The sequence below is a fragment of the Rhinoderma darwinii genome, chromosome 2, assembly GCF_050947455.1.
Source record: "Rhinoderma darwinii isolate aRhiDar2 chromosome 2, aRhiDar2.hap1, whole genome shotgun sequence".
Classification (NCBI taxonomy): Eukaryota; Metazoa; Chordata; class Amphibia; order Anura; family Rhinodermatidae; genus Rhinoderma; species Rhinoderma darwinii.
This window is the reverse complement of record NC_134688.1, coordinates 234,407,467-234,430,146: the sequence shown is the minus strand read 5'-3', so window position 1 is coordinate 234,430,146 and position 22,680 is coordinate 234,407,467. Positions and strand designations below refer to the sequence as shown.

At 40.7% G+C, this 22,680-nt stretch overlaps 1 protein-coding gene and 5 non-coding genes across 11 annotated transcripts in view; all 6 read left to right on the top strand.

The window, feature by feature from the left end:
• The window catches only part of TEX14 (testis expressed 14, intercellular bridge forming factor), a 532,366-nt gene that overhangs the window by 116,838 nt on the left and 392,848 nt on the right, over positions 1 to 22,680 (top strand). The window lies entirely within an intron of this gene.
• LOC142747657 (small nucleolar RNA U3) lies at positions 15,339 to 15,556 on the top strand. The gene has a single exon (XR_012881927.1). It is a non-coding gene; the product is annotated as a small nucleolar RNA U3 (small nucleolar RNA).
• On the top strand, positions 16,901 to 17,118 carry LOC142747669 (small nucleolar RNA U3). Its single transcript, XR_012881937.1, has one exon. It is a non-coding gene; the product is annotated as a small nucleolar RNA U3 (small nucleolar RNA).
• LOC142747656 (small nucleolar RNA U3) lies at positions 18,458 to 18,675 on the top strand. Its single transcript, XR_012881926.1, has one exon. It is a non-coding gene; the product is annotated as a small nucleolar RNA U3 (small nucleolar RNA).
• LOC142747752 (small nucleolar RNA U3) lies at positions 20,020 to 20,237 on the top strand. The gene has a single exon (XR_012882008.1). It is a non-coding gene; the product is annotated as a small nucleolar RNA U3 (small nucleolar RNA).
• LOC142747694 (small nucleolar RNA U3) lies at positions 21,579 to 21,796 on the top strand. The gene has a single exon (XR_012881958.1). It is a non-coding gene; the product is annotated as a small nucleolar RNA U3 (small nucleolar RNA).

Here is a 22,680-nt window from a genome sequence, read left to right as displayed (position 1 = left end):
TGACCTGCAGTTTGAATTTAATTCCACAGCATGTCAATTTATGCTGCATTTTCATTGATTTTCTGGTGCGGGTTTTCCCCTTTGAATTCAATGGGGATGCAAAACCCGCAACAGAAAGCTATGTCTTGCGACTTTTGCGGCGAATTCACAGTGATTCTGCTGCAAAAATCGCAGCTCAGGAAAAAATAAAAATAAATATACTTACCCAGAAGTCTCGCCTTCTTCCTGCAGTCTGTCCTCCCGGGATAACGTTTCCTCCCATATGACCACTGCAGTCAATCACTTGTTTGTTTTTTTAGAAAGTCCCGAGTCATGCTTTCAGTCACATAAAGTGCGCAAAGGATGTGGTCTATCGCAGCCCTTCTCCTAACGGAGAGATGCTCTGCATAACAGTTCCCCGACCCTCCGAATCTGAACCCTTAATGGTCATAGATCAATGGTCCTCCTTTGCTGAAGCTTAGGAAGACCCAACGATGTTGCCCAAACTTCCCCCTTCCCCCTTCCCCCTTCCCCCTTCCCCCTTCCCCCATCCCCCATCAAGATTCTGGGAGTCTGGGAAAGAAGGAGCAGCCCAAAAATCTTAGCAAAACCATTTGGTTGTCATCAACTGTGGCCCCACAGACGGATTACAATTGTGGCATAGACTCGTGTAATGAGGTCCTGCCTGTGCTTCAATACACAGCGCAAGCCTGGTCCTCTCACGTAACTGAGTGCCAGGCCATTACCAGAGCTGTCTTTTGCTTCGTTTGGGGTTCCAAAATAGACATAGCAAAGCAGACTGTATGTACCAGAAGTCCCGTAAGGGTGGGAAAGGAGTCCCTGACATCCTCACTTTGCTGCGGGCATCTTTTATGTGTGCTATATACAAGAAACTATTGGTCCGCTCACTATACATATGATCCAGGGTACCACACCAATATCACATCGGTGCCTCGGACAGAAGTTCCACGTCAGAGGTAGATAGTGATCCACAATAAAATCAATACTGCTTTATTGAATCAGATTTAAAATAAAATAAATAAATAATTCCCAAGGATTTGTATTTGTTTTTTTTAACCCTTTCAAGACCAAGCTCATTTTGGCCTTCAGAACCAGCCCCATTTTTTCAAATCTGACATGTGTTACTTTATGTGGTAATAACTCCGGAATGCTTTTGCCTATCCAAGCGATTCTGAGATTGTTTTCTCGTGACATATTGTACTTTATATTAGTGGAAAAATTTGGTCAATAAATTCATTGCTTATTTGTGAAAAACACCAAAATTTAGAGAAAATTTGCAAAAATTATGATTTTTCTAATTTTAAATGTATCTGCTTGTAAAATAGATAGTAATACCACACAAAATAGTTACTATTTCCATATGTCTACTTTATATTTGCATCGTTTTTTGAACATTATTTTATTTTTCTATTTTTACACGGACCAGTTCAGTTCTGAAGTGGCTTTGAGGGCCTTATGTACTAGATACACCCCATAAATCACCCCATATTAAAAACTGCACCCCTCAAAGTATTCAAAACAGCATTCAGAAAGTTTCTTACCCCTTTAGGCGTTTCACAGGAATTAAAGCAATGTAGAGGGGAAATTGACAAATTTTCTTTTTTTTGCTGCAATTCATTTGTAATAATTTTTTTTCTGTAACACAGAAGGTTTTACCAGAGAAACGCAACACAATATTTATTGCCCAGATTCTGCAGTTTTTAGAAATATCCCACATGTGGCCCTAGTGTGATAATGGACTGAAATACCGGAGCACCTAGTGGATTTTGTGGCCTCCTTTTTTTTTAGAATATATTTTAGGCACCATGTCGGGTTTGAAGAGGTCTTGTGGTGCCAAAACAGTGTAAATCCCCCAAAAGTGACACGGTTTTGGAAACTGCACCCCTCAAGGAATATATCTAGGGGTATAGTTAGCATCTTGACCCCACAGGTCTTCTGCTATATTTATTGGAGTTTGCCTGTGAAAGTGAAAATCTACGTTTTTTCTGAAAAAATATTTAAAAAAAAGATATTTGCAAGGAATAAAGAATAAAAAGCACCCCAAAACTTGTAAAGCTACTTCTCCCGATTACAGCAATACCTCATATGTGGTACTAAACTGCTGTTTAGACCCACGGCAGAGCTCAGAAGGGAAGGAGCGCCATTTGGATTTTGAAGCGCAGATTTTGCTGGATTGGTTTTCAGTGCCATGTCGCGTTTGCAACGCCCTGGAGGGAGCAAAACGGTGGAAACCCCTCAAAAGTGACCCCATTTTGTAGACTACACCCCTCAAGGAATTTTTCTAGGGGTATAGTTAGCATTTTGACCCCACTGTTTTTTTTGCTGAATTTAGTGGAATTAGGCCGTGAAAATGAAAATCTACTTTTTTCTGAAAAAAGGAATGAATAAAGGAGAAAAATCACCCCAAAATTTGTAAAGCAATTTGTCCTGATTACAGCAATACACCATATGTGTTAATAAACTTCTGTTTGGGCCCACAGCAAGACTTGGCCTTTGGAGCTCAAATTTAGCTGGCATGGTTTTCGGGTGTCATGTCGCATTTGCAAAGCCCCTGAGGTACCAAAACAGTGGAAATCTCCCGACTGGAACGAGCGATCATTAGGTCGCTGGTACAATACACTGCAGTACTAATGTATTGCAGCATAATATCATTTTTACAGGCTCCTGTAACAGCGCAATCACTGTTCCTGTCCATTAGTCCCAGGTGTCAGCTTTTCTTTTTTATTAGCCCGAAAAGTGCAGAGGTGCCACACAAAAAGCGCACAAGGATGCGGTCTATCGCAGCCCTTCTCTTAAACGAGAGAGACCCCACATAACCATTCCCTGACCCTCCAAACCATAGGCCTAGAGGATCAAGGATCGATGATCTCCCCTCGCCGAAGCTTAGGGAGACCCAAACACACTCCTAGGCTTCTACCTAGGAGCCTGCATCCAAATTGCACCTCCCCTCCGAAGAAAGGAGGCCGGGTTGCAGGGGAAAACGGAACCAGATGGCCACACATTTTCCCCCTAGACCTCAGGAGGGTCCCAAAAGGGCACCGCATCCCACAATCCTTGTGACAAAACGTGACAAACACACAGTGAAAAACAAAATTAAATAAGTGGATGTGCGCTGTGATACAGCCTGGACATCCGCCAGGTATAAAAATTCTTCATCTCCCATCCGGAAGGCCGGGAGAATAAAGGTGTGTGCTTAGAAGTGTGAAAGAAGAGTGCGTGCAAATGTGCCTTCACTCAGTGGGATCCCACGCCCAGTGAGTTAGGGCACCCCAGGGTCACCAGCCATGGGGCACATAGCAACTCGGGCATTCAAACTACCCAACCTCGATCCGGCGGTCACCTGGTCACCTACAAATGGTACCTTTAAACCAAATGCGTACACCAGAGCGATGACCGTTGTGGTTCCCTGCCCTCACCTCGGCGTTCTGTTATCCCCCTACGATGGCCGCTGTACCACCGGCAGGGATGATTACTGACCTCAGCTTAAGCCGGTACTACACTTGATCTTAGCCAAAAGGCAGAGACGCGTAATACACAGCAGACACCTGCAGAATATGGCGCAGCCGCAGTGCATGAGCCCGCTCCATATATAACCCCCCGCACCACGACATGCTATTAAGTCGTGGTGCGCAAAGGCGTTAATGCGCAGCGGATTGTGCAAAGTGAAAATTAAAATTTTCCACTGATATGCCATTTTAACGCACAATATGTTGTGCCCAGTTTGTTCCACTGTAGACAAATACCTCATACAATGTTGAGCGGGTTCTCCCGGATATAAAATATCATATATGTGGACGTAAGCTGGTGTTTGGGCACGCTGTGGGGCTCAGAAGGGAGGGAGCGCCATTTGGCTTTTGGAGCGCAGAGTTTGCTTGGTAACTGTTCTGTTTGTGGTTTTGCTGGTATTTCAGTTTATGATGTGGGGGTATGTGTAAATTGGGCAGAGTACATCAGGACATAATAAGAGGGTATAATAATTCGGTAAATAAATAATAATCCGCAGATATGTGGCCAATGTCGCACTGATAAATGGCGCCCGATCTTATCAGCTTTTGGACACTGCACAATTTCTGTCGCTATATTCTGAGAGCCAGAACTTTTTTTATTTTTTCTTCACCGGAGCCGTGCAAGGACTTATTTGTTGTGGGACAATCTGTAGTTTTTATTGGTACCATTTTAGGGTACATTTGATTTTTTTTTTTATCACTTTTTATTAGATTTTTTTGGCCTTTAAAGTGACAAAAAAACAAATTCTGCCAATGTTTTTTTGTCTTTTTTTTTTTACACTTTTCACAGTGCGCTATAAATGACATTTTACTTTATTCTGCGGGTCGATACGATTACGGTGATACCAGATGTATATAGTTTTTTTATGTTTTGTGGCATTTGCGCAATAAGATCACGTTTTGATAAAATTATTTATTTTTTGTGTCACCATATTCTGAGAGCCATAACTTTTTTATTTTTCAGTCCAAAAAGCGGTGTAAGGGCTTGTTTTTTGCGGGGCGGGTTGTCGTTTTTATTTGTACTATTTTAGGGTACATGCGACTTTTTGATCACTTTTTATTCTATATTTTTGGAGGGTTGATGACCAAAAAAATAGTGATTCTGACATTGTTTTTTAATTATTTTTTTTGCACTGTTCACCGTGCGGGAAAAATAATATTATAGTTTTATAGTTTGGGTCGTTACGAACGCGGTGATACCAAATATGTGTACTTTTTTTTAACATTTTCATTTTTTTCCTATAATAAAAGACTTATTATAGGAAAAAAAGCATTTTTTGTTTTTGTAACTTTTATAACTTGTTTTTACACTTTTATAAAACATTTTTATTACTTTATTTTTTACTTGTTTTACTTGAAGACTGGCAGCACTGATCGCTGCTATAATACATTACACTACCTAGGTAGTGTAACGTATTATAAACTGTCAGTGTGACGCTGAGAGTCACACTGACAGGAAGCTTATAAGGACCGGCCTCCGGCTGGTTCTCATAGGCTGCTGTGCATGGCAGACTCGGGGGCCGTTGTATGGCCTCCGGTTTTGCCATATAACCGACTGCAGCACCCGCAATCGGTCCCCAGGAAAGTTTTTGTAGCAACAAACTTTCCAGTTCGTTGCTTCAACAAGCTTTCCCTGCGATCACATGACCGGGACCTGAACCAATTAGGTCCCGGTCATGTCTCCGGGACCAGAGGCAGGGGTTAACAGCGCGATCCGGGTGTCAGCACTACTCTGGGACACCCGTATCGTTCTTTTAACACCCACTGTGAATTCACGTCGGCGCTGCACAGAGCCCAGCAAATGCCGACGTGAATTTACTGTGGGCGATCAGGAAGCGGTTAAATCTGATACAATAAAACAGTATTGATTTTATTTGGATCATGTGTCAGACCACTTCTTGCTATTGTTGATCTTTTGTGTTTGACAGCATCCGCAGAACTCTTAAAAACACTGATGATGTCTCGGAGGGCAGATCCATGTTTCGCTTCTTTCTCCTACCTCTCTGGAGGAAGCTGGGGTGGGACATGTAAGACAGCTCCTACCCTTACAGCTGAGACATTCCCTGGCACTGCCAGAACCTTTTCAAGTTTGTGAGGGAACACCAGCTGGAGGGACTCAAACCCGACTTGTGGAAGCCAAAGACTATCCACAAGCTCATCCGAGCAAAGGACATAGCGGAGTCTATTCCAGGGCTCCCTGCTTCCACAGCCGAGACTGTTTGGAAGAACATGGCTTCTAGCAGGTTAACCAATAGGCACAAAGATCTGGCATGGATGGCCATTCAGGGAGGACTAACCCTGAGAACCTTCATGCACGCCCGTGGACTATGCAACACCAGGTACTGCCCCAGGTGCCCATTCACTGAGGAAACACCTTTGCACCTCTTCTGGCAGTGCCCGTTTGAACAAGCCCTGTTGGACACCCTGGAATATGATCTCAGAGACTCTGTTCCCAGGAACAGCCTGGAGCACACTTCGGTGCTCTATGAACTTTTCCCTGGGATCCATAGCTTTGGAGATATACAGGAAGGCTGGCGCCTTATGAACTGTGTTAAGGACACTTGGTGGCTTTCCAGGACTCGCCTGGTTATGAACTGGGAGAGGATGTCCGTCCAGGACTGCCGCAGACTGGTCCGCAGCCTGCTCAGAGACTATTCCATCATGGACAGTTTGGACGTCGATGAAGAAGAGGATTAACCCCTTAATGACTGGGCCTGTTTGGGCCTTAATGACCAAGCCAGATTTGTTAAATCTGGTATGTGTGACTTTATCAGAGAATAACTCCGCGAAAGTTTTGAATATCCAAGTAATTCTGACATTGTTTTTTCGTCACATGTACTTTATTTTAGTGGTAAAAGTAGACTGATACGATTTGGGGAAATTAATTAAAAAATAGAAAAATTGAAGAAATTTTGTAAAAATTATCATTTTTCCCTATTTTTAACGGCAATATGTCACATATGTACATACATACAGTACAATTTTTTTAATTAAATATATATTTCCATCTCTTTACTCTATTTTGGCAGCACTTTTGAAAAAAAGCACTTTTTTTTTTTAGCAATTTAGAAGACTTACAAGTTTAGTAATAATTGTATACATTTTGAAGTACATTTGGTTTTCCTGCACCAAGCCAGGTTTTCAGAGGCTCATAGGTGTCAGAATGGTGGAAACCCCCACAAGTGACCCCATTTTGCAAACTACACCCCTTAAGGTATTTATTAAGGGGTGTTGTAAGTATTTTGACCCCACAGTTTTTTTGTAAGAATTCATGCAAAGCAGGCGTAAAAAAATATAATCTCACTTTTTTCATAAAAGTATCACTTTGAAGACCGATTTCTTTGTAAAGCGACCATGAGAATGAAGAAACACACCCCAAAATCTATCACCCTGTTTCTCCTGTTTTCAAAAATGCCCACATTGTGACCCTAATGCATTGCCTGGACACACGGCAGGGCCCCAAAGGAAGGGAACACCCGGAGACTTTCAGATCTCATATTTTGCTTGAAAATGTTTTAGGCCCCACTGTATATTTGGAGAGGTTTTGAACTACCAGAACGATAGAAACTCCCCATAAACGACCCCATTTAGAAAACTAGACCCCCTAAGGTATTTATCTAGGGGTGTACTGAGTATTTTGACACCACAGTTTTTTGCTAAATTTAATGCATAGCAGGTGAAAAAAAATAAAAAATCACTTTTTCCGTAAAAGTATCACTTTAAATACCGATTTCTGTGTAAAGCGACCATAAGAATGAAGAAACACACCCCAAAATCTATCACCCTGTTTCTCCTGTTTTCAAAAAAGCCCCCATTGTGACTCTAATGCATTGCCTGGACACACAGCAGGGCTTGAAAGGAAGGGAGCACCCGGAGGCTTTCAGGACTCCTATTTTGCTTGAAAATGTTTTAGGCCCCACTGTATATTTGGAGAGGTTTTGAACTACCAGAACGATAGAAACTCCCCATAAACGACCCCATTTAGAAAACTAGACCCCTTAAGGTATTTATCTAGGGGTATAGTAAGTATTTTGACCCCACAGTTTTTTGCTAAATTTAATGCATAGCAGGTGAAAAAAAATTAAACTTCACTTTTTTCATAAAAGTATCACTTTGAAGACCGATTTCTTTGTAAAGCGAACATGAAAATGAGGGAAAAAAAAACAAAATCAATCACCCGGTTTCTCCTGTTTTCAAAAATACTCTCATTGTTGCCCCAATCTGCTTATTAGACGTGTGGCTGGGCCAAAAAGAAAGGGAGTACCATTTGGCTTTCAGGGCACAATTGAATAAATTCTCGGCCCCATATCATGCATTTAGAGGCATTGAGCTACCTGAACAAAAAAAAAAAACACGCAGAAATGACCCCATTTTAAAAACTAAACCCCTAAAGGTATTCATCTAGTGGTGTAGTGGGCATGCGGACCAAAAATTTTTTAAAGGAGGAAATAATGGGTATCATTTCAGACACTATGGGTATATAATGGTTTCTTCAAACTTTTATTACGTTTCCACATGAAATAGAGGAGACGTGGTAGAAGGTTATTTTGTTAGAAATATGCCACATTAATAAATTTGTGCGGCATACAGAAGAGAAGTGAAGCCGTGTATTCATAACGGATACATGTCGCTATAGACGTATTTGCCTGTACTTATGACTATGTCTTGCTGAAGAAGCAGTTGGTGCCATTATGATGTCATTGTGGACAGAATTCTGTCCTAATATAAAATCAGTCAGAGAGGAAAAAAGAAACTGTACTGGAGTGACGGGCAATATCTTCAAACAAATGGAGGAAAATGTATCCAACTATGTTGCAAACTCGAGTCTGTTCACTAGATAGAAGAACACCTGCAGGGCTGTCAAGACAAGGTTTTTTTTTTTCAGTGACTGGTTGTACAACGTCTCTTTAGCTCCATCAATCCTTATATGAGGGACGAACGTGCCAAGTGACGCGGTACACCATAACAGGCCCCTGCCCGGGAAGGTAGGAACCGCTATGTGCACAAAACAACCAATCACCTACAGAATATATAGAGGGGCAATGTCCAAAACCGTCTATAGGAACAGTAAAGGATCACTAATCCCCAAAATGATGTCAGTATTTCCATAAGAACCGTAACAAAGCCCATGGTGTATTGATAAGGAACAGCTCAATTATTAGAGATCCTCCAAAAAAAAAATATCATGCCCGTATCACGGTACAGAATTAGGAATGTAACAGCCGTATGTGGCAGGACATAGTCATAAGAAAAAGGAAATACATCCACAATTTATTCTTGTAGCCATTGCTAAAATGCACGACTTCCACTAATTCAGGGGCGGCACGGGCCGCAGGTGTTGGATTTATCTACTAATAAATGCAATGCCCACATTTATTTTTTATTTCAAGAACACTTGTGGGGTCCATGTTCTGAATAGACAGATGTGGGCTCCTGCACAATAAACAGTATTCATTTGTGAGTGATCAAGTCCAGGATTTAATTCTCCAAGAACTGTATAAAAAAAATCATAAAGGGGAAATTTAGTTTTACAGTCTGAAATAAATACTTTACTACCTCCCCATGAGAATCCCTCCCTCCCTTGGAAAGCCCAGAAACGAAACAAAAAATATGCATAAATGAAATTGACTCCCTAAAAAGAATCCCCCCTCCCCACCCTTTTTGGTTTTCCCTAAATTATAGATAAAATTAATAATTAGAAACAGTGTGGTAGGTCTCAAAACAGGGGTAGTTGCACAGGCCTGGATTTGAAGGGCACATGGGGCAGTAAAACCGGGAATCGCTCCTCCTTCCGTGTTTACTGCACACCCGGCATCTCTTTTGGGGGTATCTTTGGTTCGCAGGGACGGGGTGAAGGAAGTGGCGCTCAGTGAGCCTTTTGACATCCTCTGACTCGAAGGAGTCTCTAGGTGCGTGGGAGTCAAACAGGAGGTGCTCTATAATTTTCTCCTGATACTGGAGGAAACTGAGCGTTCCCTGGGTCTTGTACAGCACATAGCTGTTGTAAGTGGCCATTTGGATAAGGTAGATCGCTACCTTTTTATATCAGGCCCTAGTTTTGCGCTTGACCAGGTAAGGTTGTAGGACCTGGTCAGATAGATCGACTCCCCCCATGAACTTGTTATAGTCCACCACGCAGACCGGTTTCCTCTTATCAGAGGTAGCGCCCCTCTCTCTTACTGCCACTGTGGTGTCCTCGTGCACGGTGGAGAGCATGTACACGTCCTTTTTGTCACTCCATTTGACAGCGAGCAACTGGTCACTTGCAAATGAGAGTGACGCACCCCTTACTAGTCGCCTGGACACCAGTCGTTGAGGGAAGCCGGCTCTATTTTTTCGTACCGTCCCACAGGCCCCTGTATTCGCAGCATGGAGGGACTTATACAGGGGGACAGTGGTGTAGTAATTGTCGGTGTACACATGGTACCCTTTTTGTAGGAATGGCACCATGAGTTCCCAGACAATTTTCCCACTAATGCCAATATCCTCTGGGCATCCTGGGGGATTAAGGTGGCGGTCCCTCATAAATGAAAAAGCCACAGGTGTAGCCCGTTGTGCTCTCGCACACCTTATAGAGTTTCACTCCGTATCGGGCTCTTTTGGAGGGGATGTATTGTCGAAACGATAGACGGCCCTTGAAGGACATAAGGGACTCATCTACCGCTAGTTTTTGGCCTGGGGTGTATAAATTGAAAAATGAGTCACTTAGGAGGGAGATTAGGGGTCTCAGTTTGTTGAGGCGATCATAGGCTGGGTCACTTCTTGGGGGGATTTGTGTATTGTCAGAAAAATGCATGAAACACATTAGAGTCTCATAGCGCGTTCGGGCCATAACGGCTGCAAATACAGGCGTGCTATGGATAGCGCTGGTAGCCCAATAGGAGCGGATAGAGTTTTTTTTTTACTATGCCCATGTTTAGGGTAATTCCCCAAAAATTTTTTATTTAAGAAACTGTTGTGGGGATCCATCCTCTGGCATAGCAAGACCTGGGATTTTGGGTGCCAAATTGCCTGGCGTATAAATTCGTCTGCTGGATGATTAGTTCCAGGACCTGATCGCCTATAAACAAATGAAAAAAATTATAGGGACTAAAATTTGAGACATCTGCGTTAATGCCTGGAGTCGCTGTAAATGGCAAAACTTGGGGGGAGAAAGCAATTGCAGGATCCCAAATTGCGGAAGGGACTGCAGTACTAGGCCCGTCTCCTGACGCTTCACCGCTGACCGCTGCGTCCACCACCATAGGGCTGGGGGGTCCAGTGGCAGAAGCAGAACTTGTGTCACTTTCTGAGCCAAGTTCTGCTTCTGACGCAGTGTCCGTATCACTGCCGGAACCGCTAGAGCACAGCATGGCGTATGCCTGCTCTGCAGAGAACATTCTGCGGCTTCTGCGGTTCATGTTCACCACACTAATAATTGTTTTTTTTTAGAAGACAAACAAAAAAACGGGGATGATTACGTGTAATCTGGGGTGATTACTGGTAATCTGGGGTAATTACAGGTAATCTGGGGTAATTACGGGTAATCTGGGGTAATTACGGGTAATCTGGGGTGATTACGGGTAATCTGGGGTAATTACGGACAATATTCGGATAATATCGGAACACTAGCGAGTAAGTATGTGGTGTATTTTACAGTATAATACAGCACAAGATTTCTATAGTATTTCTCTCTCTCCTCTCACAGATCAACTACAGTGAGAGGAGGGAGGGAAAGAGCACAAATCTTGTGCTGTATTTTGAAAATATGGGACTATGGTCACTGTGATAGGTATATCACAGTGACCATCTGATCAGGGACCAATTATAACGGTCCCTGATCAGTTTCTATGTACAGGCAGAATAGCTGCCTTTCACTGACAGCGCATGCGTGCGCCATTTTTTTAAAAATTTTCCCGGCGGTTGGGGAGAGGGGGGAGGGGGGGCACGATCGGGGGCCTAACAAGTGTTTTTTATCTCCTCACCAAACATTCATGGTGAGAGGAGATAAAAAGTTAGATTTCACTCCTGCACTAATTGTAAGGCCTCATTTACACGAACGTAATATACGCGCGTGCGACGCGCGTGCTTTGCACGCATGTCGTACGCACCTATATTAGTCAATGGGGCAGTTTACACGATGCGTGAATTGCGCTCAGCGCGTGTGCGCAGAAAAAAACTCACGACATGTTCTATAATCGTGCGTTTTTCGCGCACTCACGCACCCATTGAAGTCAATGGGTGTGTGAAAACCACGCATGCCGCACGGAAGCACTTCCGTGCGAACTGCGTGATTCGCGCAAGAGCTGTCAAACTCCTGAATGTAAACAGAAAAGCACCACGTGCTTTTCTGTTTACAAACATCCAAACGGAGTGTCAAATTCGAGATGAGCGCACCGAACTTCACCGGGTTCGGCCAAACTCGTTTTGACCGAAACCGGTAAAAAATGTTCGGGTACGCGACGTCAGGAGACAGTCACTGTCCACGGTGCTGAAAGCGTTAAACTGGTTCAGCACCATGGACAGTGACTTCCGCTCCGAAAATCCATGAACCTGTAAAAAAAAAAAAGACGTTCTGACTTACCGATAACTCCGGTCCGACCTCCCGGGATGACAGTTCAGTCCAAATGACAGCTGCAGCCAATCACAGGCCAAGCACAGGCTGCAGCCAATCACAGGCTGCAGCGGTCTCATGGACTGCGGCGTCATCCTGGGAGGTGGGGCCGGATGACAAGAGAGGGACGCGTCACCAAGGCAACGGCCGGGAGCCCGGACTGGGGGAAGCAGGAAGTTCTTGGTAAGTATGAAAGTCTTTTTTTATTCACAGGTTGGTGTATATTGTGTTCGGCATTCACTGTCGAGGGTGCTGAAAGAGTTACTGCAGATCAGTTAGCTCTTTCAGCACCTTGGACAGTGACGGGCGTCGACTAGTCTCATGTCTATGATGGCGGCTGCGCGAAAATCACGCAGCCGCGCATCATACACGGATGACACACGGAGCTGCCAAGTGCCTTTTGCGCGCGCAAAACGCAGCGTTTTTTGCGCGCGCAAAACGCACACGCTCGTGTAAATGAGGCCTAACGGCGATGCTTTATCAGAATGTTGATGTAGTGCAGAGTGTAATGTATAGTGTAGGATTTGTGCCTTTCTGTATGTTGTGCTTCTGTGTTACTTAGAATGTGTGATATTTATTGTGCTGTGATCCAGCTTACACTGGTCGCAGTATACTGTATGCTTGTATTTTGACGACTGATTGCTAATAAAGCTATTTTCAATAAAAAAAAAAAAGACCCAACGATGTTTCGTTGATCGGCGCTCACTGCACTGGCTAAGTGTCGGCCGGTGTAAAAGAGCCTTAACACAGAATAGGAGCCAAGCTTTTATAAAAGTAAGGGTATGTTCACACGGATTATTCAACGGCCGAAAAACTGATCTAAAAATCGGAAGCAGAACGCCTCCAAACATCTGCCCATTGATTTCAATGGGAAATACGGCGTTTTGTTCCGACAGGGTGTTTTTTTACGTGGACATTTTAGAAAAAACCGCCCGCGAAAAAGAAGTGCATGTCACTTCTTGAGCCGTTTTTTATTGAGTCTGTAGAAAAACAGCTCCAGATACAGCTGTATAAAACGCAGCAAAAAACGCGAGTTTGCTATAAAAAAAAACATCTGAAAATCAGGAGCTGTTTTCCTTTAACGTAGTTTTGATTGGTACTGTTTTGGGGTGTATGGGACTAATTGATTCATTTTTATTATGACTTTTTTGGGGGTCAATGAAAAAAAATTGCAATTTCGCCATTGTTTTTTTGCAGTTTTTTTTATGGTGTTCACATTGCGGTTTAAATGACATTAACTTTATTAATTGAGTCATTACGGTCGTGGCAATACCATATATGTGTACTTTTATTTATTTTTTACACTTTTACTAAATAAAACCACTTTTTATGGAAAAAAATGGTTTTATTTATTTTTATACCGTAATTTTTATTAACCCCTTCAGGACTGAGCCTGTTTTGGCCTTCAGGACGAAGACGATTTTTCATCTCTGACATGTGTCACTTTATGTGGTAATAACTCTGGAATGCTTTTACCTATCCAAGTGATTCTGAGATTGTTTTCTCGTGACATATTGTACTTTATGTTAGTGAAAAATTTGGTCGATAAATTCAATATTTATTTGTAAAAAACACCAAGATTTGGAGAAAATTTGCAAAAATGTGCATTTTTCTAAATTTAATTGTATCTACTTGTAAAACAGATAGTAATACCATACAAAATAGTTACTACTTTACATTTCCCATATGTCTACTTTATGTTTGCATCGTTTTTTGAACATTCTTTTATTTTTCTAGGACGTTACAAGACTTAAAAATATGAGAAATCGCTGCTAAAGTTCTAAGAAAATTTCAAAAGGCGATTTTTACATGGACCATTTCAGTTCTGAAGTGGCTTTGAGGGCCTTATATATTAGAAAGTCCCCATAAATCACCCCATTTTGAAAACTGCACCCCTCAAAGCATTAAAAACAGCATTCAGAAACTGTTTTAACCCTTTAGGCGTTTCACAGAAATTAAAGCAAAGTAGAGGTGAAATTCACAAATTTCATTTTTTGTTGCCAAAATTCACTTGTAATACCTCCTCCTCCTCCTCCTCCTCCTTTCACAAAAGTAAAGGAGGAGGAGGAGGAGGAGATGGAAAAAGAATCTTTGTGGTGGTAAAGTTGGAAAAACTGTGATTCTTCAGTTTTGTTTGGCTTTTGTTATTACGGCGTTCACCGTGCAGTAAAAAATTACAACTTAACTTTATTCTGCGGGTTAATATGATTACGGCGATACCAGATTTATCAATTTTTTTTTTATGTTTTACTATTTTTACAAAGAAAAAAACGTGCTTTGAGTCACAATATTATGAGAGCCCAAACGTTTTTATTTTTCTTTCGTTTGACTGGTGCGAGGGCTTATTTTTGTGTCACGAGTTTTTATTGGTACTATTTTTGGTACATGTGAGTTTTTGATCACTTTTAATGACATCTTTTATTAGAGTTAATGTGGCCCAAAAACAGCGATTATGGCGTTTTGAAATTTCTTTATGGGGTTCACTGTGTGGGTTAAATAATGTTATATTGTAATAGTTTCGACTTTTACGGGCGTGGTGATATCAATTTTGTTTATTTATTTTAGTTTTTTAAAAATGTATTAAAGTTTTTTAAACTTTTACTTTTATTTTTTTGAACACTACTAAAAACTTTATTTTCTTTAGTTTTTTTGTATAAACTCTTTTTATTTAAAGCAGTTGCAAAGAAATACATCAGCAATTACATAAATCGTAAAAAAGGCAGCATTTATGCCTGGCACATTAATACTTTATGACCCCTATGGCCGTTACATATTTCTTAAAGGTACTATCTTGAACACGAAAATTACTTTAGTGGGAGGAGGAGGAGGAGGAGGAGGAGGGACGGAATACATGGCCGTCACTCGGGACACATTCCGGTGATGGCCGTGTATTACCCGGCCCCATAGACTTCTATGGGAGCCGGACGGCCAGGAGAATGGCCGAAAATAGGGCATGTCCCAGTTTTTTGACCACTGGATTTACCGGGCCGTCAAAAAAATCGGTTGTGTGAATAACCCCATTTGGGGTCTATTGTTTTTACTGCGGCCGTGTGACGCCCGTTTTGCGAACGGTCGTCACATGGCCGGGAAAAGCTGTCTAACACTGCAGTCACGGCTCTAACCATTTACAAGGTCTCAATGTTTACAGGAGTCTCTATGTCTCAGGTTGTGTGGATGTCTCTCTAATGTTACACATAGGGTCCTATCCCCCGGAGTGTCGTTCTAGCAAGTCAAGGGTTAAGACTGTACTTTCAGGGATCATTTCTATAGTGTGTAACTGCGGAAATGTGCTCTAAAGTGTCTAAATGCACCAACCACGAGGAAGAGCTGTAGTGATCTCTCCTGAGCGGGAAGTGAGCTCTCAGATCTGCTTCATTGTAGGTTCTGATTGCTGTTGATGACCGTTCTCCTTCTTTTTCACAGAGAGGGTGGAGGGGGAGATCTCAAACTGAGTGGTTGCTTCTCAATCTGTACAGAATAATAGTATGAGATGTAGATTTGCTTTTTATCTCTTTATTCATAGCAGTTTGTCATTCTCTACCATCAAAGAACAATTATCTTTCAAATTCAAGTAAATTGACGGCTTTTTCTTTGTACGAGAATTTTTAATTGTATTGCACTATATAATGTAATGGGAGATGGAAAAAGAATCTTTGTGGTGGTAAAGTTGGAAAAACTGTGATTCGTCAGTTTTTTTTGGCTTTCGTTATTACGGCGTTCACCGTGCAGTAAAAAATTACAACTTAACTTTATTCTGCGGGTTAATATGATTACGGCGATACCAGATTTATCAATTTTTTTTTAATGTTTTACTATTTTTACAAAGAAAATTACGTGCTTTGAGTCACAATATTATGAGAGCCCTAACGTTTTTATTTTTCTTTCGTTTGACTGGTGCGAGGGCTTATTTTTGTGTCACGAGTTTTTATTGGTACTATTTTTGGTACATGTGAGTTTTTGTTCACTTTTAATTACATCTTTTATTAGAGTTAATGTGGCCCAAAAACAGCGATTATGGCGTTTTGAAATTTCTTTATGGGGTTCACTGTGTGGGTTAAATAATGTTATATTGTAATAGTTTCGACTTTTACGGGCGTGGTGATATAAATTTTGTTTATTTATTTTGGTTTTTTTAAAATTTATTAAAGTTTTTTAAACTTTTACTTTTATTTTTTTGAACACTACTAAAAACTTTATTTTCTTTAGTTTTTTTGTATAAACTCTTTTTATTTAAAGCAGTTGCAAAGAAATACATCAGCAATTACATAAATCGTAAAAAAGGCAGCATTTATGCCTGGCACATTAATACTTTATGACCCCTATGGCCGTTACATATTTCTTAAAGGTACTATCTTGAACACGAAAATTACTTTAGTGGGAGGAGGAGGAGGAGGAGGAGGAGGGACGGAATACATGGCCGTCACTCGGGACACATTCCGGTGATGGCCGTGTATTACCCGGCCCCATAGACTTCTATGGGAGCCGGACGGCCAGGAGAATGGCCGAAAATAGGGCATGTCCCAGTTTTTTGACCACTGGATTTACCGGGCCGTCAAAAAAATCGGTTGTGTGAATAACCCCATTTGGGGTCTATTGTTTTTACTGCGGCCGTGTGACGCCCGTTTTGCGAACGGTCGTCACACGGCCGGGAAAAGCTGTCTAACACTGCAGTCACGGCTCTAACCATTTACAAGGTCTCAATGTTTACAGGAGTCTCTATGTCTCAGGTTGTGTGGATGTCTCTCTAATGTTACACATAGGGTCCTATCCCCCGGAGTGTCGTTCTAGCAAGTCAAGGGTTAAGACTGTACTTTCAGGGATCATTTCTATAGTGTGTAACTGCGGAAATGTGCTCTAAAGTGTCTAAATGCACCAACCACGAGGAAGAGCTGTAGTGATCTCTCCTGAGCGGGAAGTGAGCTCTCAGATCTGCTTCAATGTAGGTTCTGATTGCTGTTGATGACCGTTCTCCTTCTTTTTCACAGAGAGGGTGGAGGGGGAGATCTCAAACTGAGTGGTTGCTTCTCAATCTGTACAGAATAATAGTATGAGATGTAGATTTGCTTTTAATCTCTTGATTCATAGCAGTTTGTCATTCTCTACCATCAAAGAACAATTATCTTTCAAATTCAAGTAAATTGACGGCTTTTTCTTTGTATGAGAATTTTTAATTGTATTGCACTATATAATGTAATGGGAGATGGAAAAAGAATCTTTGTGGTGGTAAAGTTGGAAAAACTGTGATTCGTCAGTTTTTTTTGGCTTTCGTTATTACGGCGTTCACCGTGCAGTAAAAAATTACAACTTAACTTTATTCTGCGGGTTAATATGATTACGGCGATACCAGATTTATAAATTTTTTTTTAATGTTTTACTATTTTTACAAAGAAAATTACGTGCTTTGAGTCACAATATTATGAGAGCCCTAACGTTTTTATTTTTCTTTCGTTTGACTGGTGCGAGGGCTTATTTTTGTGTCACGAGTTTTTATTGGTACTATTTTTGGTACATGTGAGTTTTTGTTCACTTTTAATTACATCTTTTATTAGAGTTAATGTGGCCCAAAAACAGCGATTATGGCGTTTTGAAATTTCTTTATGGGGTTCACTGTGTGGGTTAAATAATGTTATATTGTAATAGTTTCGACTTTTACGGGCGTGGTGATATCAATTTTGTTTATTTATTTTGGTTTATTTAAAATTTATTAAAGTTTTTTAAACTTTTACTTTTATTTTTTTGAACACTACTAAAAACTTTATTTTCTTTAGTTTTTTTGTATAAACTCTTTTTATTTAAAGCAGTTGCAAAGAAATACATCAGCAATTACATAAATCGTAAAAAAGGCAGCATTTATGCCTGGCACATTAATACTTTATGACCCCTATGGCCGTTACATATTTCTTAAAGGTACTATCTTGAACACGAAAATTACTTTAGTGGGAGGAGGAGGAGGAGGAGGGACGGAATACATGGCCGTCACTCGGGACACATTCCGGTGATGGCCGTGTATTACCCGGCCCCATAGACTTCTATGGGAGCCGGACGGCCAGGAGAATGGCCGAAAATAGGGCATGTCCCAGTTTTTTGACCACTGGATTTACCGGGCCGTCAAAAAAAATCGGTTGTGTGAATAACCCCATTTGGGGTCTATTGTTTTTACTGCGGCCGTGTGACGCCCGTTTTGCGAACGGTCGTCACACGGCCGGGAAAAGCTGTCTAACACTGCAGTCACGGCTCTAACCATTTACAAGGTCTCAATGTTTACAGGAGTCTCTATGTCTCAGGTTGTGTGGATGTCTCTCTAATGTTACACATAGGGTCCTATCCCCCGGAGTGTCGTTCTAGCAAGTCAAGGGTTAAGACTGTACTTTCAGGGATCATTTCTATAGTGTGTAACTGCGGAAATGTGCTCTAAAGTGTCTAAATGCACCAACCACGAGGAAGAGCTGTAGTGATCTCTCCTGAGCGGGAAGTGAGCTCTCAGATCTGCTTCATTGTAGGTTCTGATTGCTGTTGATGACCGTTCTCCTTCTTTTTCACAGAGAGGGTGGAGGGGGAGATCTCAAACTGAGTGGTTGCTTCTCAATCTGTACAGAATAATAGTACGAGATGTAGATTTGCTTTTTTTCTCTTGATTCATAGCAGTTTGTCATTCTCTACCATCAAAGAACAATTATCTTTCAAATTCAAGTAAATTGACGGCTTTTTCTTTGTACGAGAATTTTTAATTGTATTGCACTATATAATGTAATGGGAGATGGAAAAAGAATCTTTGTGGTGGTAAAGTTGGAAAAACTGTGATTCGTCAGTTTTTTTTGGCTTTCGTTATTACGGCGTTCACCGTGCAGTAAAAAATTACAACTTAACTTTATTCTGCGGGTTAATATGATTACGGCGATACCAGATTTATCAATTTTTTTTTAATGTTTTACTATTTTTACAAAGAAAATTACGTGCTTTGAGTCACAATATTATGAGAGCCCTAACGTTTTTATTTTTCTTTCGTTTGACTGGTGCGAGGGCTTATTTTTGTGTCACGAGTTTTTATTGGTACTATTTTTGGTACATGTGAGTTTTTGTTCACTTTTAATTACATCTTTTATTAGAGTTAATGTGGCCCAAAAACAGCGATTATGGCGTTTTGAAATTTCTTTATGGGGTTCACTGTGTGGGTTAAATAATGTTATATTGTAATAGTTTCGACTTTTACGGGCGTGGTGATATCAATTTTGTTTATTTATTTTGTTTTTTTTTAAATTTATTAAAGTTTTTTAAACTTTTACTTTTATTTTTTTGAACACTACTAAAAACTTTATTTTCTTTAGTTTTTTTGTATAAACTCGTTTTATTTAAAGCAGTTGCAAAGAAATACATCAGCAATTACATAAATCGTAAAAAAGGCAGCATTTATGCCTGGCACATTAATACTTTATGACCCCTATGGCCGTTACATATTTCTTAAAGGTACTATCTTGAACACGAAAATTACTTTAGTGGGAGGAGGAGGAGGAGGAGGAGGAGGGACGGAATACATGGCCGTCACTCGGGACACATTCCGGTGATGGCCGTGTATTACCCGGCCCCATAGACTTCTATGGGAGCCGGACGGCCAGGAGAATGGCCGAAAATAGGGCATGTCCCAGTTTTTTGACCACTGGATTTACCGGGCCGTCAAAAAAATCGGTTGTGTGAATAACCCCATTTGGGGTCTATTGTTTTTACTGCGGCCGTGTGACGCCCGTTTTGCGAACGGTCGTCACACGGCCGGGAAAAGCTGTCTAACACTGCAGTCACGGCTCTAACCATTTACAAGGTCTCAATGTTTACAGGAGTCTCTATGTCTCAGGTTGTGTGGATGTCTCTCTAATGTTACACATAGGGTCCTATCCCCCGGAGTGTCGTTCTAGCAAGTCAAGGGTTAAGACTGTGCTTTCAGGGATCATTTCTGTAGTGTGTAACTGCGGAAATGTGCTCTAAAGTGTCTAAATGCACCAACCACGAGGAAGAGCTGTAGTGATCTCTCCTGAGTGGGAAGTGAGCTCTCAGATCTGCTTCATTGTAGGTTCTGATTGCTGTTGATGACCGTTCTCCTTCTTTTTCACAGAGAGGGTGGAGGGGGAGATCTCAAACTGAGTGGTTGCTTCTCAATCTGTACAGAATAATAGTATGAGATGTAGATTTGCTTTTTTTCTCTTGATTCATAGCAGTTTGTCATTCTCTACCATCAAAGAACAATTATCTTTCAAATTCAAGTAAATTGACGGCTTTTTCTTTGTACGAGAATTTTTAATTGTATTGCACTATATAATGTAATGGGAGATGGAAAAAGAATCTTTGTGGTGGTAAAGTTGGAAAAACTGTGATTCGTCAGTTTTTTTTGGCTTTCGTTATTACGGCGTTCACCGTGCAGTAAAAAATTACAACTTAACTTTATTCTGCGGGTTAATATGATTACGGCGATACCAGATTTATCAATTTTTTTTTAATGTTTTACTATTTTTACCAAGAAAATTACGTGCTTTGAGTCACAATATTATGAGAGCCCTAACGTTTTTATTTTTCTTTCGTTTGACTGGTGTGAGGGCTTATTTTTGTGTCACGAGTTTTTATTGGTACTATTTTTGGTACATGTGAGTTTTTGTTCACTTTTAATTACATCTTTTATTAGAGTTAATGTGGCCCAAAAACAGCGATTATGGCGTTTTGAAATTTCTTTATGGGGTTCACTGTGTGGGTTAAATAATGTTATATTGTAATAGTTTCGACTTTTACGGGCGTGGTGATATCAATTTTGTTTATTTATTTTGGTTTTTTTTAAATTTATTAAAGTTTTTTAAACTTTTACTTTTATTTTTTTGAACACTACTAAAAACTTTATTTTCTTTAGTTTTTTTGTATAAACTCTTTTTATTTAAAGCAGTTGCAAAGAAATACATCAGCAATTACATAAATCGTAAAAAAGGCAGCATTTATGCCTGGCACATTAATACTTTATGACCCCTATGGCCGTTACATATTTCTTAAAGGTACTATCTTGAACACGAAAATTACTTTAGTGGGAGGAGGAGGAGGAGGAGGAGGGACGGAATACATGGCCGTCACTCGGGACACATTCCGGTGATGGCCGTGTATTACCCGGCCCCATAGACTTCTATGGGAGCCGGACGGCCAGGAGAATGGCCGAAAATAGGGCATGTCCCAGTTTTTTGACCACTGGATTTACCGGGCCGTCAAAAAAATCGGTTGTGTGAATAACCCCATTTGGGGTCTATTGTTTTTACTGCGGCCGTGTGACGCCCGTTTTGCGAACGGTCGTCACACGGCCGGGAAAAGCTGTCTAACACTGCAGTCACGGCTCTAACCATTTACAAGGTCTCAATGTTTACAGGAGTCTCTATGTCTCAGGTTGTGTGGATGTCTCTCTAATGTTACACATAGGGTCCTATCCCCCGGAGTGTCGTTCTAGCAAGTCAAGGGTTAAGACTGTACTTTCAGGGATCATTTCTATAGTGTGTAACTGCGGAAATGTGCTCTAAAGTGTCTAAATGCACCAACCACGAGGAAGAGCTGTAGTGATCTCTCCTGAGCGGGAAGTGAGCTCTCAGATCTGCTTCATTGTAGGTTCTGATTGCTGTTGATGACCGTTCTCCTTCTTTTTCACACAGAGGGTGGAGGGGGAGATCTCAAACTGAGTGGTTGCTTCTCAATCTGTACAGAATAATAGTATGAGATGTAGATTTGCTTTTTATCTCTTGATTCATAGCAGTTTGTCATTCTCTACCATGAAAGAACAATTATCTTTCAAATTCAAGTAAATTGACGGCTTTTTCTTTGTACGAGAATTTTTAATTGTATTGCACTATATAATGTAATGGGAGATGGAAAAAGAATCTTTGTGGTGGTAAAGTTGGAAAAACTGTGATTCGTCAGTTTTTTTTGGCTTTCGTTATTACGGCGTTCACCGTGCAGTAAAAAATTACAACTTAACTTTATTCTGCGGGTTAATATGATTACGGCGATACCAGATTTATCAATTTTTTTTTAATGTTTTACTATTTTTACAAAGAAAATTACGTGCTTTGAGTCACAATATTATGAGAGCCCTAACGTTTTTATTTTTCTTTCGTTTGACTGGTGCGAGGGCTTATTTTTGTGTCACGAGTTTTTATTGGTACTATTTTTGGTACATGTGAGTTTTTGTTCACTTTTAATTACATCTTTTATTAGAGTTAATGTGGCCCAAAAACAGCGATTATGGCGTTTTGAAATTTCTTTATGGGGTTCACTGTGTGGGTTAAATAATGTTATATTGTAATAGTTTCGACTTTTACGGGCGTGGTGATATCAATTTTGTTTATTTATTTTGGTTTTTTTAAAATTTATTAAAGTTTTTTAAACTTTTACTTTTATTTTTTTGAACACTACTAAAAACTTTATTTTCTTTAGTTTTTTTGTATAAACTCTTTTTATTTAAAGCAGTTGCAAAGAAATACATCAGCAATTACATAAATCGTAAAAAAGGCAGCATTTATGCCTGGCACATTAATACTTTATGACCCCTATGGCCGTTACATATTTCTT